The sequence below is a fragment of the Chiroxiphia lanceolata genome, chromosome W (assembly GCF_009829145.1).
Source record: "Chiroxiphia lanceolata isolate bChiLan1 chromosome W, bChiLan1.pri, whole genome shotgun sequence".
In the NCBI taxonomy this organism is placed as follows: Eukaryota; Metazoa; Chordata; class Aves; order Passeriformes; family Pipridae; genus Chiroxiphia; species Chiroxiphia lanceolata.
Window position 1 is genome coordinate 4,427,822 of NC_045670.1, and position 20,657 is coordinate 4,448,478.

General features: G+C 47.1%; 1 long non-coding RNA gene and 1 pseudogene across 1 annotated transcript; both read right to left on the reverse strand.

Moving 5' to 3' along the window:
- Positions 1–1,390: 1,390 nt before the first annotated feature.
- LOC116780002 lies at positions 1,391–8,540 on the reverse strand. The gene is made up of 3 exons (XR_004354275.1): positions 8,502–8,540; positions 5,249–5,428; positions 1,391–1,527 (listed from the first exon to the last, which is right to left on the reverse strand). It is a non-coding gene; the product is annotated as an uncharacterized LOC116780002 (long non-coding RNA).
- Positions 8,541–14,155: 5,615 nt separating this feature from the next.
- LOC116779971 lies at positions 14,156–19,719 on the reverse strand (annotated as a pseudogene).
- Positions 19,720–20,657: the final 938 nt, after the last annotated feature.

Here is a 20,657-nt window from a genome sequence, read left to right on the forward strand (position 1 = left end):
TGATGAGAGATGTAGGAGAGCTCTTTCCTCCTCCCTGCTCTATCCTGCTGTCTCCTTAAATTCCATAGGCAGAGGCAATGCAGTGTTCCATAGGCAGAGGCAATGCAGGATTCCATAGGCAGAGGCAATGCAGGATTCCATAGGCAGAGGCAATGCAGTATTCCATAGGCAGAGGCAATGCAGTATTCCATAGGCAGAGCCAATGCACTATTCCACAGGCAAACAAGCGGCCAGGAAAGGGCAGGTGCTTAAGAGTCCAAAGCAAAATCTCACATCTTCCGCTGCTGAACATTCCTGTGTTGTGCAAATCACAGATAGAGCACATGAGAGCTTAAAGAAGCACTTCACTGCTCAGGCAATTCTTTTTTTCAGAGTATCTTCCCTTTTCTGTTTTACACAGGAAATATAAACCAATTCTTTGAGGCTCTGCTCAGTAGATGAGTCAGCTCCAAGTTAATGAGTCAACACCAAGAACCCCCCCAGAGACAACTCTGCAATGCAACACAGAATCAGCAGCCACGACAATCTTCATATCTCTTGTTATGACTTGGGAATCGAGTCCTTTTCTGCTCTTTGCAGGTGATGATTGAACCTCAACTTCCTGCTTCCCATCTGAGCAGCAGCCTGTCTCTCTGCTCTCTTTGCCCCTATTTTTTCAACATGATCCTGCTCCTTTCTGCACAGAGGACCTCTCATTCCCCTCCATACTTAGGGCTTTGATGGTCAGAGGAAGGGAACAAATGGATTTAACTAGAGTATTATCAGCAGTGATTGTAAATTTATTTTCTGCTAGCTTACCAGCCCTTATTACCCCCTAAAATAATGGGGTCTTCTATCTGCCACTTCATCAGAAAGAGAACTCATTGACAAGAAAAATGGATAGCCAAGAATGTCATGCAGATTTTCTCCAGAATTTTGCAGTTTTACATCCTCTGCATCACTTCATTTACCTAATTAAATTAATTCTAAAGAAATTTGTTTTCCAGATTTTTTACTGCTTAGCAACTTCAAATTAATGTGAAGCACTGACCAGTATACTATTTTTTTTACAAGTTCCACCAAAGCAGTTTAGGACAAGATAAATTAGGCAAATTTATTCCTTTTCGAAAAAATGTAAAACTCAAAAAAATTTACTTCTACCTCTGAGGTATGAAATTTGTCACTAATCATTTTAAACTATGCCCTTTTATGCTTCTTCCATCTCTTTTAGCTTTCCATGCAGTTCTTGGATGTAACAAAGACAGTTTCAGACAAGATTTCAGTTCATCTGGAAAAAAAAGCTTTAAGTCGTGAGGCAAAAAGCAGTGTATTTAAAATTTATATCCTCCATAATGCCTTTGTTCTGAACTTGAACATCCTGAAAAACTTCTCTGCTTTTATTTGCCTTCCCACTCTGAAGATCATTTGTTCTCACGGTTTCAGCTTCTTATTGTGCAACAGTGACTTTAACTGGCAGTTCCAGCATTTAAGCACATGCACAGTCCTGGCTGACCCTTCCTGATCAACTGCCAATCCACACAGGTTTGGCTGATATAAGAGACAATTCGATTTCAGCAAATTAAGGGACATCACCAATGCCAACCCCTTATTAAACTGAATGCTGAATTCCATGCACACCAAACACTAATGCACCAAGTCCCATGAAGAGTTGAAATCCCAACCCCATTAGGAACTCCAGACCACTGCAGGGTAAGGCTCAAAAGAAAGTTTCATATTTATGGATTAACATTTGGATTCAGTTTTTTTTTTTTTAATCTTTCCAAGAACTCTTGAACCTGCACTGCAATTCTAGTCAAGAGCTTGGATAAAATAAATTCCTTATTTCTAACAGGTTTTTTTCAAGCGTTGACTTAAAGCATGGCAAATAAGATTGATAAGAGATTAACATGTATTCAGTCAGGTAACACCAAGGATTTGGTGTGCTTTACATTATATGCAATATGTCTTACATTAAAAAAAAAAAAAAGAAACAAATGCATGTTGGAAAAAAAATTGTCTCATAATTGCAAAACAGTGATCAGCAGTGACTTCACAATGGAATACTCCTTTGTCCTCTGTCACTCTCCCTTTTATACAATGTTCCATCCAGTTCCATCAACTACTCCCCACAATGGAAATTTCTGAAACAGCATTTTTTTCTTATCCTTTAAAAGAGAATGCTACATGTTCACACTCATTAAAAGGCTGTGATTTTGTACCTATGAGATCTCTCTCACTCTTTGATCAAACAAAACTTCTGTCTAAGTGAAATCTTGGCTGCTGAAGTAAAAAATAAAATTTCTTCTTATTTTAGTGGCACCTAGATTTCATTTAATGATTTACAAAGTGGGAAGGCACTGAATATAGCCCAGTGTAAAATTACCATTATACTCATTATTTACCATGCAATGGAATTGTAGAGCATTTAAAGAGTCATTGTAATAAACACCATAGTAAAGCAAACATACATTGCCCTGGATATACACGTGTCTATGTGTGTGTGCACATAGAACAAGAACATAGTGGGTGTGAGAGAGAACTTCTCTCCTATGCCCTGCTTCATTTATTATTCCTTTCACTACAGATCACAGTCCGTGGACAATAGTATGGAAGATCTCTTTAATAACTCTCACTGCTAATTTCATTCTACTTAAACACACATATCCTAGGGAATGCCACATGCTTTTCAGCATGATTTTATGTCTAAATCAGGATAACATGTTTTCAGAGCATTAACTAAAAGGAAGCATGAACTAAAACCTTTTTAACCAATGAGGTATTGCTTTTAAACTACCACAAGGTCATAAAAAAGATAATTTCAAAGCTATAAGCTTTCTAATTGTAATCAACAACAATCTAATGAGGAAAGAAAGTCTATCTGAATGGCTGTCATAAACCTGTGCACAGCCTTGCTTATCTTTAAAGATCCTTTACTTTGCCATTTCATAAAATTTTCACTACCAAATTTTGCTGTGCAAAATTAAAATGTAGCACTGGAATTAGAAATAACATTGTCTTACTGTTCAGTCTTAAATGAGCAGTGAAACTCAGATGCAGTTTTATTATTCTATAACAAAGTATATTTGTTAATATTAGGTGCAACTTGACAATAAAATTGGAAAAGTCTAAAATGTGCTGGAAATTGGCCTTTTCCTTATTTCTCAGTAATGTCACACAAACTCTGTATTGTATTTACTCACTTTCCTGAAGTCTTTCTGCTGGTTTGGACCCAAACCTAGTCCATCTGTTTGCAAGCAAACTGTTTCAAGTTTAACTGTATTTTGATCTCTAAGGTTTATGGGATTTCTCTTTTCTTTGTTTTTGTTTTACTTTAAAATGGTATTGTGGCAGTTTGAGCCACATTAGAAATCTAAAATCCAATTTTTAGACTTCCCCCCACCCCTTCCACAATTTCTCCTAACACCAGAGAGAAACTTTCAGGCCAGAGGCTTCTGTAGGGGAAGGGGGAAGTATATACATTTATTTACACAAATAAATACTATACTAAAGGTAACTATATATATATATATTACATTACTATCAGTCAGTCCTTTCAAGCCTCTCCTTTAACTTTAGTCCAGGAGCAGCCTTTAAGGCTGATATGTAACACAGTCTTTTGCTGTGGGAGTGTTCTGGGCTCCTGAACGCTCCCCCCTCACCAAGTTCAAGTTGTTTGTTGCAGTTTCTCTCCTCACGAAGTCCAAGAAGATAGTTTTGAGTCCTTGCTCTTCTGCTGCTGGTGATTTCTCCCTCTCGGTGTCTCACCTCGGTTCGTAAGCTGCTGCAGTGTAGCTTATCAAGCGTCTGTGTCCTGGAATGTTCATTCCTCCACGTCAGTTCTCGGCTGCCCCCGGTCAGCTTCGGCAGGCAACTCTTGAGCTCTTGGCTCGCCTCCAATTTCGCCTGGGATTCTTCTCCCGAGCGCCGGGCCTACTTCCACGGCCCAGTCTCTTGGCTCAGCTTCAATGTTGAGCCTCTCCTCCACTTACAGTGGAGGGAAAGAAAAAGCCCCCCTCTACAGCTTCACTGCAGAAAAGGAGGGGGAAGAGGGCTTGGCTGCAAAGCCTGCCTCTCCTCTTACCTCAGGTGCTGTGAATCTCTTCCTTCACAGCACACACTCCAAATGCTGACTCTAACTCTCGGCAAAGTCTGAACTGGGGGGTTGCAGGGCTCCCCTCTCCCCCCGGAGGGGAAGAGAGGGAGCCCAGCCACCCCCTGGCCTTGTCCACCTACACGCAGCAGACAGCAACAGCCAAAAAACCAAGACAGAACTTGCCAACAGCTTCCAGTGCTGTGATATATGATTTTGAGTAGAAGCGAACAACATGAGTAGTGATTGGCTCTCCAGGGAACACTGTCCTGGCACCCAATCACCTCTGAGCCCCCCAGCCTCTCAGGGGGGCCAATTTCAAACTATGACAGGTATGTATGTCACTCTACACTATTCTTACTCAACAGTTACACCTACACATCTCTCAAGATCAAGAGTTGTTGGGCTCTCACATTAGAATTCAAAACTGGCTTAAATTAATTGTTTCCATTGGCATTTATTCAACCAAAGCTAATTCTCCAGGATGGCCATGAAAAGGGAATGCAAAAGGGACACACCTACACCAACTAGAAATGTAAAAGCTTTCTTGACAAAAAAACCAACAACAACCAACCAAAACAAAACCACAGAACAAAACACAGTGTTCAGGGTGTATTTGCTCAATTCTCTCATTTCCAATTGTTATGAAGATAACATCCAGAGGGGTTTAGAGTCTCAGTCACTGTAAATCAGCACATTGCAACTGACTTTCTTACAACAAAAGAACTTGGTGGATTCTGGCTCAATATATTGCCAATGGTTTATATTACTAAGATTACACAAATTCTCTAAGTCTATCCAGTAAGTGCTCCTTGTCAGCATTTTCAACTTCTATTCTAAAACAAGTTACAAAATGCAGGTGAGTCTCTCTCTATTCTTGGACTAGATCAGCTGTCCCTGATAGAATACACCACCATTCACAGGAAAAAAATGAAGTACATAATGCACCTCTCACCTTCACAATATGTTAACTATACAACTGTTTTCATTCTTTAGTTCTTAAAGTTAACAATGTGACAAATTAGAAGCCAAAAAGAACAATTTTGTTAGGAAGAACTACTAATGCAAACATATTCTTCTGAACTTCCAGTCCTCAGCTGAGTTAATAAATAACATCTTGTTCAACAGAGTGTTTATGGAATTGTTACATGCACAGAAAAAGCACTTTTTCCTACTCACCTCCTGGAGGCCTGACAATTGTTACAGCATCACTTATCAAGCTGCCCTGGCTGTTGGATGCATTCACTTGCACTGTGTAGTTAGAAAATGGAATCAGGCCTTTAATGGGTACCCATACATTGAATTTCCTGCTGCTGCAGAACATCTGAGTATCATTTACCATCGAATAATGAGAGTTATCTGTTAGGAAAAACAAGAAAGGGGGGAGAAGAACAAACATTAGACCTTGTGTCTGCTACAATTCACTGTCTTTAGGAACTAAGTCTTATTCCCACTCAAAAGAAGACTTGCTGTTTATACCAATAACACACACCCACACATGAAACTTTGGCTATTGGGGAGAAAAAAAATTATTCATCATTTTCCTGCTTTTGGCAACAGTTTATGGTACTTGTAAATCTTGGAAAATAAACAAACCAATCCATGAAGCAACCATGCAATTGCAGAGCTGACTGCTATATACTGCAAACAGGAGCCAGCTCTCAGAAATTATTTATCTTCTAGAAAAGTTGTGGGATAACTGCAAATTCCAAACGTTAGTGTTCGTTCTTGTGCCTATGATACACTGGTAAAAATTTCGGAATTCACCAGAAAAATGCTTACCTTAGGAGTTTATAAGCTAACTCCATTGCATACAGCAGAAAAAGTCACCTGCAGTAACACCTGCTTTCCAGCATGGCCTGCAGTCCCCTCAAATATAAAATCATTGGAAGCATTCAGTTTATCAGTTGAAATCATCAGAGGACAGCACAGCAACCTACATGTCCTTTGCAAACCTTTTAAGATCTCACACTTAGGACAACATTCTGCCCCACAAAAATAAAGAAACCCTTTCCAAAATACCCAGTAAGATTAGAAAGTAAAAAAGAATTTATGTCAGGCAACAATTTTTTTCAAATCAATGAAGAGTTCACTCACATATCTGAGAGTAAAGCTGAACTCATTTAAAGAATATCCTGTATTTCAAACATATAAAGCGCTCTATAAATGATTAATATTATTACTATTATTCATCATTCCATGGAGAACTCTCACAGTGAAGTCAAAGGAAATTCTCTGTCACAAAAAACAGCAGAGTCACACAAGTCTAAGATCACAGGTATGAGAATGAGATTAGCAGTATATAACTATTAAAAATACTGTCGGTGAAGTCAGGTATTGTCACAGGCAGCAGATTGAATATTCACATCTGAGTCCTCAACAAAAACCTAGATAAGATGGAATTACAAAAACCCTTAGAAAATCAATGTTTTAATTAAATTTTTTAAGGGAAATTCCTTGGATTTACACATTTTCATTCAAGTTTTAAATGAGCTGTTAAAACTGAAATGTTATTAAACCTGAAAACGGTTTTCCAATCTCCCAGATTTCCATGATGTGCTCTAACACGTGGGTGTGCAACACATTTCAGTCCTGCTCACAGGACATTTTACCACGGAGGAGTGATCTGGATTTTCTTCTAATTTGAGGATTCCTATAAACAATCTCTTATTTACTAACAGTACAAGTCCACGTAATTCCATTATTTTGGTGTTCACAGAGTGGCACAAAGGGTGTTTTCAGTGATTCTTCTGGTAACATATGACGCACTTATTTTTTTGAGGTTTTGTGGGGGGCAGTTTTGTAAAACTCTTTAGAAACCTGCCTTGTAGCCTAGTTCCTTATTGCTCAAATTCTCCCTGGATGACACCATGCCACAGTACCAAAGCACCTGGACAGACTCAAGCAGTGTGAAGGTGGAATGGTTTCATGGAGCCTGATGGATTCAGTTTGGATTTCACTGAAGTTTACACAAGCCCCAGACCCCGTTTTAGATACAACAATGAAGGCAAAACTTCTTATCCTGCAAGAAGAACAACCACGTTTCACACAGTCCACACACAGAATCCTGCAGGAGCAAAGTTATTTTGTCTGACATTACTCTTATGGCCCCAGGCTGCTCAACCAGCACCAGAAAAATGCATCTCCAGTACTTGAACTCAGCTCTTCAATTGTACATCAAACCGTCCTTCTGCACCTTTGTGAAACTGTCCCTGGGTGTGATTTGGGAGCAGATACAACCCAACAAAGCACATTTCTCCTCTCATCTATCACAGTTTCTCCAGTGTCTGCGACTGATTACTTGTGATGAACACACAAAAACATGTGACTGTCATATGCACCTATTATTTTATTAACAATGAAGTCACTAGAAATGGCCAACTGTATATAGGACATATACATTCTTAAGGTTCCAGTGACATGAAACACTTCAGGACTCAGCTGGCTGTGGAAAAAAGATGCATTTTTTAAACATTTCCCCTCCAATGTGTAGGAAAGCTAAAAAATTATTGTTGACAGATTGGCACATAGGATAGATTCAAACTTTAAGCATAACAGTGGGTTGCCTAGTAGCAATTTATATACCAAATTCATGAGAAAATTAAACTTTTTCTATCTACAGTACAGTTTTAACATGTTAATATTTTTATTTTCATCCACCTGAACCTGGAAGGAAAACATGTGTTTCCTCTGCTGATATTTTTATTCCATTATTAATCTTTCTACCAATGGCTAACTATACTATACTTAAAAATACAGTTTTGAGTAACAGAATATGAATTAAAAGGATAACACTCTATTCCAAGTTGCCTGGATAACAACATTACTATACAGTAATTATACAATTAGCTGTAACATTAAATTCTAGTTATAGCAAAGTGATTACTCAGCAATTATAAGTATATAATTACTCAATAAGTAGGAGAAGTATGTAATTACATAACCATTTGATTCAGCTCAAAAACAAACTTGCAAATTTACAATGAGATAGACAACAGAGCAGCTCAACATTGTTCATTGCTTCTTATAAAAAGCCAAGGAGTACTTGCAAGTTTCCTAACCCAAATTTTACACAGACCAAAGGTGTTTTTATCCCTCTTCCCAGCCAAGCAACTTACTGCTCCTGGCAAGTAAAATGTTAGAAGAACATTTTTAAAATGCAGGTCTTGCTGGGGCTGACTTGCAATTTGCAGCTTTGCTATTTCTCACTGCTTCAACTCAGCTTTCAGTGGGCTGGAAAATGCAGACACAGAGGTTCAGCCTGACACACACTGACACAGTGATAACCCTGTCATATTCTTCCATGCCATTCCTGCCCATCTTGCCCCAGTGGGGACCCAATTGGTGAGCAGAAGTGGACAAGGCTTCTCTTTTTCCATTTTTCATATATGCTTTTTTCTCCATCCTGCTCACAGGTCCTACTGTAGCCTACCAGCAAGTCTGCTGCAGATCCAAACAGCAGGTGCCTCAGATACTGGGAAAGTCCTAAAAGACATTGTTTACTTCAGATAAGTGGTTTCTACCAGAACACCTCCTTGTTCCTGCACTCAGCCTTGTCATTGCCGCCAGGAACAGACACCAGCACTCCAACAAGCAAGGTCTCTGCACAACACAGGAACAACCTAAAGAGGCAGAAAACAAACTCCTAGATCTGGTTCACCATGTCCTTCAACACTTAAGACATTGCAAACAACTGTTGCAAAAGCTGAATTTGAATGGGAGGAGGCTCAGAGCCACCATCTCCTATAGGCTGTTAAAAAAGACTAAACCCTTTGCAGACGTGAAGGGCTTCCCGAAGCTCCTTCATCTTTCCATAGTTTTGCATAGTGATGGTTTTGTTCTTTTACTGAGCCTTCCTGCTCAGTTCTCCAAAGCTCCCCCAAAGTATCTGAGGGCCTTCTTTCCCTAAGCCTGCTATTTGAGAAAAACCTCAGAAAAACTCTTCCAAGTTTTTCGTAGTTTATACCAGATCAAAGGATCTCAGTTTTTCAGGAAAAGATGCAAATGAAGAAACTAGGGCTAAAGAATATCCATATCCACACTTAAAAATTGTGGTGGGCTGGGGGTTTGGAGTGATACCTGCTCTTCCTCGAGGCACATGGAGAGTGGCTCCAGCAGGTAAAGTTGTCCCGAGTCCATGTGCGCCCGGCGACCATCCTCCGTGCGCCTCGCGGGGAAAAGCAAAGTTTCCATGGTCGACCCTGCGTTCTTTGCACGGGTGCGGCGGCGGTGGGCAGGGACCAAAAGTTCGCCTGCACCTGATCAAGGGCTCAAAGCCCCACGCAGAACTTATGAATATGCAGTAGGGCGAGACATTTGAATACCCTGGGACGGCCCATTGGTGGGGTGGCGGCAAATCAGGTGCCAGGGGTGCAGGGGCGGCAGGCAGAGGGTGGGGGCGGGGCAACAGCCTTGGAACAAAGCCTTGGAAATCTTTTATCCATACACGGGATGACTGGATCACTTACATCAGGGTTATCTCTACATGCTGTCTTTATTTCGTCTGACATCTAATGCATGGTTTTTAAAACAATAGATTAAAGGGGTTGCAGTTTTTAAAGGCGCAAGGAATACTAAATTCAACGCTCACAGTTGAATAAATAACACTACAATAAATACCAACATCAGAAAAGCATCTATTTTACGTCCTGAAAACCAGAAAAGGGACTTTCCTCATGGGTGTCCTGTCATCCATAACTGTAAGGGAAAAATTCAATAGAATAAAGAAGTCTATAAGTGTTCTCTCCAAGATCAAGGTGAGATTCTCTATCTTCTATCTTCTAACATTTTGCTGACCTAGGAAGCAAGAATTTGGCACAGAATTAATACCGGAGAAAAATGAGACCAGTGAAACATCCTGAGCTCAGGATAACCTGACTGTGCCGGGGAATCAGAGCTTTCACCCTGGGAAATTAACTGCTCTGAAACAGTGGGAAGAAACCAGTAACAAAGGCTGAGTTCAAATGCTCAAGAGTAAAGTCCTTCCTCACCAAAAGGTCTGAGCTACCCTTGACTCATCTCTAAACATCCATGGAAATAAAACAGCCTGACCTTGAACCCAAGGGAAACAAAGACAAATTCCATGACTTTAGCTGGAGCAAGGTTGGAGGGGTGGATGTGTCACTCCTCTATGACATCGCATGCTCCCAGTGACATCACACCTCCCCTATGACATCACACCTCCACTATGATGTCACATTCATCATATGACATCACATCTCTCCTGTGATACCATATCATCCCTGTGACACCACAGGTCTCCTGTGACATGACATCCTTCCTGTGACATCACGTCTCCCCTGTGACATCACACCTGACGTCACATTCATCATACAACGTCACATCTATCCTGTCATATCATCCCTGTCACATCACGTCCTCCCCTGTGACATCACATTGTCCCCATGACATCACAGATCCCCTGTGACATCACATCTCCCCTATGATGTCACAAACTTTCCTGTGACATCACAGTTCCCCTATTTCATCACACCTGCTCCCGTTACATTACATCCTCCCTGTGACATCACAGCTCCTCTGGGACGTCACATCCATCATATGACATCACAGTCCCTGTGGCATCACAGCTGACATCACATCACATCATTCCTGTGACATCATATCGACCCTGTGACATCATGTTCTCCCCTGTGACATCACATTGTCCGTCACATCGCATCTCCCCTATGACATCACACATCCCCTGTGACATCACAGCCTTCCTGTGACATCAGATCTCCCTTAAGATGTCACATCCATCATATGACATCTCTCCTGTGATATCATATCATCCCAGTGATGTTACGTCCTCCCCGTTACATCACATCTTCCCTGTGACATCAGAGCTCCCCTGTGACATCACGTTGCCCCTGTGGCATCACATCCTTCCTGTGACATCACCTCTCCTGTCATATCATATCATCCCTGTGACATCTCATCCTCCTCGTGACATCACAGCTCCCCTATGACATCACACCTGCCATGACATCACATGCCCCTATGAAATCATATCCTTCCTGTGACATCACATCTCTCCTCTGATATCATATCATCCCTGTGACATCCCGTGCTGGCCTGTGACATCACATCCTCCCAGTGACATCACATCGCCCTTGTGACATCACATCCTTGTTGTGACATCACAGCTCCCCTATGACATCACATCCATCATATGACATCACATCCTCCATGTGACATCCACCAAGCTGAAGAGGTGTGGGGGGGATCAACTGCAAGTGCCCTTCTGAAGTGTGTGTCCCTAAGGAGGACATTTGGCTTAATTATTGCTTATTATTTGTAATATTTTATAGATATATCATACACCACCTAAGGATGGATTCTATAAAATATGTGCCATAGTATTTGTGTTGGGTCTGGCTGAGCTGCAACTTATTTCCCCACAGCAGCCCTCCCATTGCTGTGCTTTGCATTGGCAGCTGGAAGGGCGTTGAGAACACACCAGTGTTTTGGCCACTGCTGAGCACAGCACCAACACTGTGACATTCCTTCCTTAGCTGAGGGCAAGACCCTGGGAGGGGTCCCAAGTAAGCCAGTTGACCCCAACTGACCAAAGGGACATTCCAGACCATGTGAGGTCAGCTCAGCTATAAAAACTGAGGCACGGAGCAGGAGGGGGGCATTCATTGTCTAATGGCTGCCTGCTGAGGAACCGTCCTGCGGACCCAAGCCCTACTCCTCGGGAGTGGCCGACCATGGCTGCTCATGGGAAGCAAACCCTGCTGTCTTTCGCTTCTGCGCGCGCAAGCATCACTTTAATTTTTGCTTTAAATAAGCTGCCTTATCTCAACCCACGAGTTGGGTTTTTTTCCCCACCCTACTCTCTCCCCTGTCCCGCTGGGAAGGGGAGTGATAGAGCGGCTGGGAGGGCACCTAGTGTTCAGCCAAGGTCAACCCACCAAACACCTGAACACTTTCAGAGACTCCACCATCTCCCTGGGCTACTTGTTCCAATGCCTGAACACTCTCAGTGGAAAAAGGTTTCTTTAATATCTAATATGAACCTTGTCCAATGTAATTTAAGGCTATTCCCTCACAACCTTTCACTATAGCCTTGGCAGAAGAGACCAACCCCCACCCCACTAAAAACCTCCTTTCAGGTCATTGTAGAGAGCAATGAGGTCCCCCCTGAGCCTCCCCTTCTCCAGACTCAACAAGTCCAGTTCCCTCAGCCATCCCTCAGCAGACATGTTTTCCAGACCCTTTCCCAGCTCCGTTCCCTTCTCTGGACACACTCCAGCCCCTCAAGGGCCTTTTTGCACTGAGGGCCCAGAACTGGACACAGTACTCGAGATGGGGCCTCAGCAGTGCCCAGCACAGAGGGGCAATCAGTTCTCTGCTCCTGCTGGTCACACTCTTCTCCACGAAGGCCAGGATGCCCTTGGCCTTCTTGCCCCCCTGGGCACACCCTGGCTCATATCCAGCCGCTGTCAAGCAGCACCCCCAAGTCCCTTCCTGCTGAGCAGCTCTCTAGCCCCTCTGCCCCCAGCCTGGAGCGTTCCAGGGAGTTGTTGGGACCCAAGTGCAGGCCCTGACACTTGACCTTATTGATCCAGCCTGTCCAGATCCCAGAACATGTTCCGGCAAGGACATGGTGGAACCTCATGGAACCAAAAACCATTCGTGGGAAAACTCCTGGAATTCAGGGCCCATTGTGACACTGCAGGTCCCCATGGAACAAAAGGAACCCTGACGCTGTGGAAACTCATGAAACCACGGGACCATTGTGACATTGAGGGGACTGATGGAATCAGAAGTCCATTGGGACAATCCAGGGCCTCATGAAATCAAAGGAATTCTGGGACACTGTCAAACCTCCTGGAACCAAGGGTTCCTAGTGACATGTGTGTCCTCCTGGAACCAAGGGAGCCCAGAGATATTTCTGAACCTCCCAGAATCCAGGGACCATTGTGACCCTAGATTTAAGTGGTCCATTTGAAACTGCACGATTACGTGGAACCCAAGGATTCCTGGAACACTGCAGAGCTCATAGAACCAAGGGGTCACTGTCCCACTGCAACTACTTCTGAAGCACAAGGAACCCTGGGACAATGGGAAATCTCCGAGAATCCAAAGGGCATTTTGGGACTGCAGGGCCTTGTGGAACTAAAGGAACTTTTGGAGACTGTGGAAGCTCATGGAATCAAGGAACCATTGGGACATGTGGGGCCTCCTGGACGCAAAGAAACCCTGAGAATTTTTGTGGGAACAAGTTAAGGCAGCAACAGCTGCATTCAGTTAATCAGGATCAACAAGGGGTGTTTTGGCCTTGACTGGTGTTTTCCATCAATAGAGTGCTGTTTGCCAAAGTGGAAAACCACTTGGAATGCTCTGCATGGTAGCCTGTGTTTTTCTCTGGTGGTTGAACACAGCCAACACATGCAGCGAGGGGAATGTGCTAGATCAGGGCACTGCTTTGGGGCGATGGTGGGAATTCCGGTGGACTAAAAGACAAACCCCAGGTGCTGTTTCCAAAGGAACCCAAATGAAAGGGGGACACCGGAAAGATGGGCGGACAAGTCCCGCAATGGAACTCTGTGTGTGCAACCCCATTTTATCCTTCAGCTCCCACAGGAAAAGGGGCAAAAAGTGGGGGTTGGGACCCCAAAACTGATTAGGGGGGAAAATGGGGATTGAGGGGACAATAGGAAAGTAAGGGAAATAAGGAGAAGGGTAGAAAAGAGGGGGTGGTCTGGTGAGCCAATGGTCCCATGGGGGTCTTTGGGCACAGTGGGGTTGGCAAAGGGGGGTGGCCCCCCTGAGCTCCCAACTTCCTGTGGGGTGCTGGGGGCTGCTGGATCCAATCTCAGCCTTGGATTATGCCAACAGTTTCAGTTTAGAGGAATTACAGAGGTGTGACTAAAACACTTTTGTCCCCCAGGTTTTAATGATTGCAAATCAGATTTATTGATAGAAATGAGTTATTTAGGGTTACAAATGATCAGAGAAAAGATCTTCATCAGAATTATTTACTCCACAACAGAAACACTAAAACTACCAGGAGTACAGGATAAGACAGGACAGTGCTCACACTAAAGCATTTGTTGAAGCAATTCTACTCAAGCTGGCACAAAAGCAATAATTCTTCATTAGAGATGGATGGAACTCCCCCAAACCAACGCTCGTGGGTAGATCTCTGCTCTCAACCTCCAGCAGTGACCTTGGGGGGGTCCCCAGCCAAGGTAGCAATCTCCACACACACCCCTAAGAAGGATTCTGTTGGAAGAAACTGCCCCTGTAAAAGGGGACTGGTCCTTTGTGGTCGAAAGGGATGGACTGACAGTCACTGGACTCCAGGGGTTGCCTCACCATCAGGGGGTTCATTCGGGGTGGAAGTAGCAGCCGAAGCTCTTCCTCCAGTTGGGGCACTCGTAGGGCTTCCCTTACTAGTGGGTCTGTTGGTGTTTGATCAAGGTAGAGCTGTGGGTGAAAATCTTCCCACACTGCCAACATTTGTAGGGCCTCTCCCCGGTGTGGATGCGCCAGTGGGTGACAAGGTTGGAGTTGTGCTTGAAGCCCTTCCCGCAGTCAGTGCAGCGGAAGGGCCTCTCATCTGTCTGGGTCCGCTGGTGCAGGAGGAGAACTGAGCTGGTCAAAAACCTCTTCCCACATTCCCCACATGTGTAGGGCCATTCCCCAGTGTGGATGCGCTGGTGATTGAGGAGGCTGGACCTCTGCCTGAAGCTCTTCCCACATTCCCCACAAGTGTAGAGCCGTTCCCCAGTGTGAATGTGCTGGTGTTTGCAGAGGTTGGAGGTGTCACTGAAACTCTTCCTGCACTCCCTACACGTAGAGGGTTGCTCCCCGGTGTGGATGCACTGGTGGGTGCAGAGGCTGGAGCTCTGCCTGAAGCTCTTCCCACATTCCCCACATGTGTAGGGCCGTTCCCCAGTGTGGATATGCTGGTGTTGGGTCAGGTTGGAGCTGTGCTTGAAGCTCTTCCCACATTCTCCACACGTCTAGGAACGTTCCCCAGTGTGGATGTGCTGGAGGGTAAGAAGGTGGGAGCTGTTCCTGAAGCTTTTCCCACATTCCAGGCACTTGCAGGGCTTCTCCCTGCTGGGAGGCTGATCAGGGACTACCAGGTCAGAGCTCTGGCTCAAGTTCTGTCCACCTTCCCAGCACAGCCTGAGTCTTTTCTCCTCAGAGCACCCTGGGCTGGCTTTGGAGCCCCTCCTGCAGGGGCATCTCCAGGCCTTTTCCTCCCCGCTGCATTCCTGCACCGTGGAGCCCTTCAAAATGGCTTCTCCCACCAGGTTCTGCCAGGGGGATTCGTCCTCCGTACTCTCTGTCCTCAGCTCGGGGCCTGGGGCAGGAAGCAAGAAGGACAGGGAGGGGATTTGCCTCTGGCCCAGAGAGAAGGTCAAGGACATCCCCCCAACTCTGGTCCCGGCAGGATGGCGGCGGCAGCAGGGTTGTCCTGCAGCCGTGGGCCATGCTCGGCTGCCAGAGGCAGCACAAGACCGGGACAAAGGGGCACTGACTTCCTCCTCACCTGCCTGGGGGGCCTGTGGCATCTTTCTCTTCCTTGCAGCCTCCTCCTCCATCCGCCCAAGCTTTGGGAAGGAGAAAATCTGTTGGGGGGGAAAAAAAGGGCTGAGTGCATTGGCTTGGGGGTTCCTCCTGCCCAAGTCCATCTCTAGAACTCACCGGGCATCTTGTGACCATAAAAACCTCCAAAACACCAAGATTCAGCCCAGAAAAACTCAAACCACCAAGATTCAGGCCAAAAAACATGTAGATATATCAAGAAGACCCTGTGCCCCAAACTGCAAAAATGTGAGATTCAGCAAAAAAATACTCCAAAACATCAAGATTAGCCCCAAAAAAATCTCGCCCTGGAGTTCCCCCTGTCTGGTCACTCCCCTATGGGGTTCAGAGGGTCTCTCCTGTCTGGGATGCTGGGGGTCCCACCTAGGGATGCTGGGAGTGTTGGGGGTCCCAAGGGTCCCATCTCCTCTGACTCTCGCCTTCGTGGTGCCACGTTCCCAGACATTCCCTCTCTCCAGGTTCTCCACTTTGTTGTACCAGGGATCCCAAGTGTCCCCATAGTCCAGGATTCCCCTGCTTGGGAAGAGGGAACTCGTCCCAAATATCCTGGGGAGAGCACGGGAGGTCGTGACATACTCGGGCTGCCAGCATAGATTTCCCTGCAAAGTCTGCAGTGAGTCAAGCTCTGCAGAGGAGATTGTGCCCCATGGATCAGATTACAGAGGCTCCCTCAGGTCCCCAGCAGTAATCAGCAACCAGGAATATACACAAAAGGCGCCCACGAAGATTTCTGGGAGAGAGGACAGTGTCACCCCATCAGGGTGGGGTTGGCAAGTGGGAGGCTGCTCCAGGGGTCTGCAAGAGGCCTCGTGCTCTGCTCGGCCCCAGCACTGGCTGGTACCAACACCCCCAGCTGCCCCCAGTCCTGGGCAGCTCTGCTGCCACAGGCTGTGCCCTCACCATGGCCCTGCAATGGCCCTAGCTGTCCCTCACCCGCGGCCCTGTCCCTTGGCTCTCTCTCTGCCAGTTGAGTGTGGGGTACACGGGTTGGGGGTCCCTCCCGTGACCACCGGGCAGCCGGCGTTGGCTGGGGGGATGTGAGGGCTGGGCCTGCTCAGGACAGCCCTGGCCTCATGCCCAGCACCTCTTTCCTGCCCCACACAAGAGCTTCCCTGCCCCCCCGCTGCTGCCTCTGCTCCTGGCCCTGCCTTTGCTGCTCCCTTGGCTGGGGCAGTGGCTGCAGGGGGGGGATGGCAGCAGCTTCAGCTCCATGGCAGTTCCTGGAGGGAGTTCAGCCCGGGGGGGATGGGCAGGGACCTGATGGGGATGGACAGGGGTCCAGCAGGGACAGTCAGGGCCTGCAGGGGAAGGCACAGGGACAACCTGGCCTCCCACACTGCCAGGGCTGTCTCTGCTCCTCCTTGCAGGCTCTGTGGCAAGGCAGAGTTTGTGTTCCTGGGTGCCCACCATCTCAGCACTTGGAGTCGCTCAAATCAGCGCCCACATCTCTGCAGCAAAGCCCCAGCTCACCTCACACATAGGGGATGGAGACGGCACCTTCTCAGGGCTGGGCACTCACAGCTTCGACTGTTCCCCACCACGGGGCTCTCCTTCCTCAGCAGCACCCTCTGCCTTGCTCTTATTCTCAGGCTCACCTCAGGGACAGCTCTGGGCTCACCTCCAGGCTGGTTCTCAGGTTCACCTCAGGGCCTAGGCTCAAGGACAGGAACCTGCAGGGAGGGGAGATGATGTGCAAGCTGAGGGATGCCTGCTTGCACTGGGCTCTGAGCTTCTTTCTCCTCCTAGAACCATCCAAGAACTTAGCCTGCTTTTCTAACACCACACATTTACAGACTAACCTTGGAGATATATATGTAGAGACATATCTATCACCCTGTGGATAGAGTCTCAAGCATGTGCTGCCATAGGAATGGGAATCAGAGAATCGCAGAATCAGCCGGGTTGGAAAAGACCTCCGAGATCATCAAGTCCAACCCTTGATCCAACCCCGTCATGCTTCCCAGACCATGGCACAGATGCCACATACAGTCTCACCTTCAACACCTCCAGGGACGCTGACTCCACCCCCTCCCTGCCCAGCCCATTCCAATGCCTGATTACTCTCTCGGCAAAAAATTGCTTCCTAATATCCAACCTAAACCTCCCCTGGCACAGCTGAAGACCCAGCCCTTTTGTCCTACTGCTGCTTCCTGGCACAAGAGCCCCACCCCCACCTGGCTACAACCTCCTGGCAGGGAGTTGCAGAGAGTCAGGAGGTCTCCCCTGAGCCTCCTCTTCTCCAGCCTCAACACCCCCAGCTCCCTCAGCCTCTCCTCACACCACTTGTGCTCCACTCCCTTCCCCAGCCTCGCTGCTCTTCTCTGCACCTGCTCCAGCCCCTCCATGGCCTTCCTCAACTCAGGGGCCTAGAGCTGGACACAGCACTCCAGGGGTAGCCGCATCAGTGCTCAGTCCAGGCCAACAATCATATCCCTGCTCCTGCTGCCACACTCTTCCTCAGCCAGGCCACCATCTATTGGCCCTCTTGGCCATCTGGGCACACTCTGCCTCCTCTTCAGCTTCCTGTCCATCCACACTCCCAACTCCCTTTCTGCCTGGCTGCTCTCCAGCCACTCTGGCCCCAGCCCAGGGGGCTGACAGGGCTTCTTGTGGTCAAAGGGCAGGACCCGGCACTTGGCCTCCTTGAACCTCATCCCCTTGCAATCAGCCCATGAATCCAGCAGGGCCAGGTCCCTCTGCAGAGGCCTCCTGCTTTCCAGCACATCAACACACCCCTCAGCTTGGTGTCACCTGCAAATTTGCTGATGAAATGCCTGGTTCTGCAGCAGCTGGAGATGCTCAAGGGGCAGCAGGACCAAGTCAGGGGCCTGGGGGGCTTTGGGGTCTGGGAGGGTCCTGGGGGAGCTGGGGAGGGGCTTTGGGGACTGGGGCTACGGACCAGTACAGATGAGTACAGACCAGTACCTCCTCACTGCTCCCCGGATCTCTCTTGGAGCTGGACCACGTTGTCATGGGACACCTGGGCCCCCCCCAGGGCCCTCCCAGTACAGCCCAGTGCCCCCAGCACAGCCCACTGTGTTCCTGTCCCAGGGTGCCGGGTGATCCCTCTTTGAGGGAGGTTGGAAGGGATTTGAGGGGGGGGGGCTGTGGGAGATTTGGGGGGATCTAGGGGGTTGGATGGGGACTTGGGGGGGGTTGGGATGCTGTGGGTGCATTTAGGGGAGTTAAAAGGGGTCTGGGAGGGATCAAAGGGATATGTGTGGGGAGGGGATTAAAGGGAAAATGGGGGCTAGGGGACATTTGGGGGAGGTTAATGATGTCTCGGGGGAAAGAGGAGGGGCAGCACCACGAGCAGCTGAGTCCTGAGATGCCCCTGGTGTACCCAAGACCCTCTTCGTGACACTCAAAAAGGTCTGGGACTCCCTAAATCCCCCAGAAACCCACAAAACTGCTTCAAAGAAACCCCCCACCAAAGCCCCCCAGGACCTCCCAATTCCCTCGGAGACTCCAAAACTCCCTCAGGGATTCCCAAACCCTTTCAGGGACCTTCAACCTCCCCTCCTAAGTCCCCTCAGGACACCAAACCCCCTCATAGACCCCTGAAAACCTCCTCAGGGATCCGTAAAAGCACCTGAGGGACCCTAAAACCACAGAACAGCAGAAGAGTTTTCTGTAAAGGAAGGGAGCAAAGAATCTGAGAAGGAGGAGTCCAAGGAAAAACTGAAGCAAAGAAATGAAATCATCCTGGCCCTTGCAATTTTTCTTTCATCTTTTTCTCACTTTTCGTTTTTTTTAGGGTTCTTTTTTTGGTTGGGTGCTTTTGAATTTTTTTTCCGAAGGCCTCTCTCAGGAATCGAATCACCCATCCGGGTTCTTGGGAGGCCTCCCGGGCCCCGCGGCCCCCGAGAGGGTTCCAAGGCCCTGCGGTCTGACCCTCGGGAACCCCCGAACCCCCCGCGCTAAACCCTCCCGAGCCCTCCAGTTTTTCCACCCACAGCCGCGCTCCCCGCAGCCGCCGAGGCGATCCCCAGAGCCCCGCTCTCATTGCAGCCTCCGCCAGCTCTCACAGCGAAGTGCAGCGGCCACCACCTTGTCCTCACTCACGTCCACGAGGCCAACATGGCGCTCGCTCTGCGCGCGCTCCGCCTTTAGAGACCCGCGCCGTAGCCAATCAGCGCGCGGTCACGGCCCCTGCCCGCTTCCACTACGCCCCGCCCCGCGCGATGCACTATGGGAGTTGTAGTCCTTGTGACGGGGGAGAATAGGACTTTTTAGTTTTTCTGTCTTCTTTTTTTTCTCTTTTTTCTTTCTTTCTTTTCTTTCTTTTTTCTTCTTTCTTTTTTCTCCTTTTTTCTTTTTTCTCTTTTTTCTTTTTTCTTCTTTTTTCTTTGTTCTTTGTTTTTGTTTTTCTTCTCATTTTTTCCTGTTTTTCCTTTCTTTCTTTCTCTTTTTTCTCCTTTTTCTCTTTTTTCTTCATTTTCTTTTTTTTCTTTTCTTTTTTTTCCCCTTTTTCTTTTTTTTTTCCCCACTGTTTTCTATCAGTTGTATTTTTAAGGAAAATGTAAACACATATCAAAACAATCTCCAGGTACATAGCTTACAACAACAGATAATCTGCCATTGTTCCAGGTTTGTGAGGATTCCCAAGATCACAAACACTGAGACACCAAGGGTGAAAACCAAGCAAATCTATCCTGTCCCTTGTCATAGCCTTCAATCCACACCCAGCCCTGGATTTCTGGAAAGCCGCTGGGCAGGAGCAGGAGATGGAGCTGGTGCTCGGCGGGAGGGGCAGCAACAACAAACCTGTGTCTTTGGCACAGGGGAAGGAATTTAGTGCTTGAGGGGTTAAATTCCACAGGCTCCCCTGTGGATCAGCTTATGCTTGGGCAGTAAGAACAGCAGTAACATTCCTAATAAAAATGCCAGAGTGAAGGGAGCGGAGGGGGAGCAGGGGCAGAAAAAGGAAGCAGAGCGATGGAAGATGGGCTGGGGCGGTCAGGGGTGGGGGAAGGCAGGCTGGAGAATGCCTTGTTTTGTCCAGTAGCTGTACCAGCTC